We start from the raw sequence: 2,500 nt of genomic DNA, 5'->3' as shown, positions 1-2,500 counted from the left end.
AAGGGAAAGTCTGTGAAGTAGAGCTACACTCTTAGAAAAAAAAAGGGTTCCAAAAGGGTTCTTCAGCTGTCCCATGTACATCTCTTTAATTTTTAGGTTCCATGGAGAAAATGTTTTGGGTTCCACTTAGAACCCTCTGTGGAAAGGGTTCTACATGGAACCCAAAAGGGTTCTCTTCTGTAAGGTGACCTTGGGTGACCTGAAAGGCGCCTCCAAATAAAATGCATTATTATTATTATTATTACATGGAAAACCAAAAGGGTTCTTCTAAGGGTTCTCCTCCAGTGACAGTTGGAGAACTCTTTATGGTTCTCGGTAAGGGTTCTACATGGAACCCAAAAGGCTTCTACATGGAACCCAAAAGGGTTCTTCTAAGGGTTCTCCTACAGTGACAGTTGGAGAACTCTTCATGGCTCTCGGTAAAGGGTTCTCGATGGAACCCAAAAGAGTTCTACATGGAACCCAAGAGGGTTCAATGACAGAACTCTTTATGGTTCTTGGTAAGAGCTTTTTTTCTAAGAATACAGACATAAAGCAGTGGATATTGGTAAAATAACAGGTAGTAACAGGTAGTAACAGGTAGTAACAGGTACAGCACAGAATCACATTCTTAAATGGAAAGATGGGAAGAGGTGGGATGTGGTGAGAATGCGGAGGAAAGAGGAGGATCAAGAGAAAGAGGGTGAGGTTTGATCAAATGAAGGAATACCAGGAAAACTGCCATGTCGAGTGAGAATAGGTGTTGCACCACAGTGACAAACCACTAGTGACAGAAACATGTTGGGGCATGGATATATAAATATGCAACAAAAAAATGTTTATTGTAGACCAGAGAGTAGACAGCAATTATTGGGTTGTCACTGAATAGAAGAGTCCTATTGTGACACAGTGTTGTTATGGGCAACCACATTTCACAGCATTTAGCTAACCACTGGCTTCCTGCCCTGTGTTGAATTGTACTTGCTATCCAGCTGAATGTGAGTCCTTGACACATGTGGGAACACAACAACACAATGCAAGTATGAAGTTACATGATCTTCCCTTGCCAGAAAACACAGGAGAGTCTATTCAACTAAAACGTTTTCCCCAAAAACACAAAATACACAACACATACTTATCAATATGAGCATTTTTTCTCCTGTCGAACTGCACCATCAATTTACCAAAGCGGTTCCTCCTTTTCTCACCTAAAAATCTGTGTTGCTATTCCTTTGCCTTTGTTTGTATTTTTTTCCTGAGTTTCACAAACTGGTCCTTTGAGTCATTTCAGCCAGGGAGGGATCACTCCACCAGTGCCCCTCTGTCTCTCTGTGAACCACTGTTTATAGTGTGTCTCTGTACATGAAAAGAGGAGGATAAGAAGTAAAAGGAGAGCAAAAATAGGGGGCCGAAAAAAAAGTATTGCTTTCACAGCTCTCTGAGTCTTGGCTTTGGTGAGCTTGGATTTGCACATCACAGGGTCATCTTGGGTGACTCTCAAGAGAATAGTGAGAAGAAAAAAACAAAAAAAAACTGGGGCTGGATATAAACAGGACTGGATCCCATCTCTGACTCTCAGAGAGGAACTGAGGCGGTTGCCGAGGGGGGGCGTCTCCATGGTGACGGTGAGGTTTAGTCGTTTCTTGTTTTTTTTTTTTGTTGATCGGTGGAGCGTTTCTAGACCTGGGTGGAGAAGGAGCGCCTGAGGGGGGGCCGTCCGTCGGGGTGGGCGGGGCACGGGGCGGGGCGCTCGGAGGGCAGGTCTAGACTGCGCTGGTGATGCAGCGTCGCGAGGGGAGGAGTACATCGGGAGGGGCGGGGCACAGGTGTGGCTGATGGTCATGTGATCTCAGAGTACGGTAGTCCTGGAGCCTGAGGGCGGGGCAGAGAGGGAGACAGGACACAGTTAGAGAGAGGAGAGCTACCGTCGGACAGGGTCCAGAAGGGGGCGGTAGCGGGTGATACACCACTGTTAAGGATAGGACAGAGTTAAGAAAATGAAAAATAAAGAGAGACAAAATGTGCCAAAGGAGAACATGAAGAGGAACCGCCAGGACATAGGACATAGGACATAGGACCTAGGACATAGGACATAGGACATAGGACATAGGATATAGGACATAGTATATAGGACATAGGGGTGAGAGAGTTTACCAATTAAAGTAAGGATAGAGAAGTCCCAGAGAGTCTAGGCGGGGATAAAAAGTGAAACTGAATTGCTGACGTGACGGAAAACGTCGGGAGAGGACTTAGCGCTGCAAGAGACAAAGGAGATATCCCCAGAACGGACACCTGTAGCCCCCTGACCCCCCCACCCCTTACCTGGTGGCCACTTAACTTTTCGAGTGGACTCTCCACCCGGGGCAGGCTGACCAGGGGCATGCCCACAGGGGGCTCAGGGCGTTGGGGGGGCAGAGGGGACAGGGCCATCTGGGTCTGCTTGAAGTTATTGATCACACAGGTCACCTGGTGGAGAGAGAGAGAGAGAGAGAGAGAGAGAGAGAGAGAGGGAGAGAGAGAG

General features: G+C 47.0%; 1 protein-coding gene and 1 pseudogene across 2 annotated transcripts in view; one reads left to right on the top strand and one right to left on the bottom strand.

The window, feature by feature from the left end:
* The window catches only part of klf1 (Kruppel like factor 1 (erythroid)), a 165,735-nt gene that overhangs the window by 83,505 nt on the left and 79,730 nt on the right, over positions 1 to 2,500 (top strand). The window lies entirely within an intron of this gene.
* The window catches only part of LOC310821545 (phospholipid phosphatase-related protein type 5-like), a 26,618-nt pseudogene that overhangs the window by 5,446 nt on the left and 18,672 nt on the right, over positions 1 to 2,500 (bottom strand). The window contains exons 6-7 of the transcript in view: positions 2,302 to 2,445; positions 1,553 to 1,851 (exon numbers count right to left, since the gene is read on the bottom strand). The product of the transcript in view is annotated as a phospholipid phosphatase-related protein type 5-like (transcript). The remainder of the gene's footprint in view (positions 1 to 1,552; positions 1,852 to 2,301; positions 2,446 to 2,500) is intronic.

Source organism: Argentina silus (assembly GCF_951799395.1).
Source record: "Argentina silus genome assembly, chromosome: 22".
Lineage (NCBI taxonomy): Eukaryota > Metazoa > Chordata > Actinopteri > Argentiniformes > Argentinidae > Argentina > Argentina silus.
Note: the sequence above shows the minus strand (reverse complement) of the source record. Positions and strands in the feature narration are given on the sequence as shown.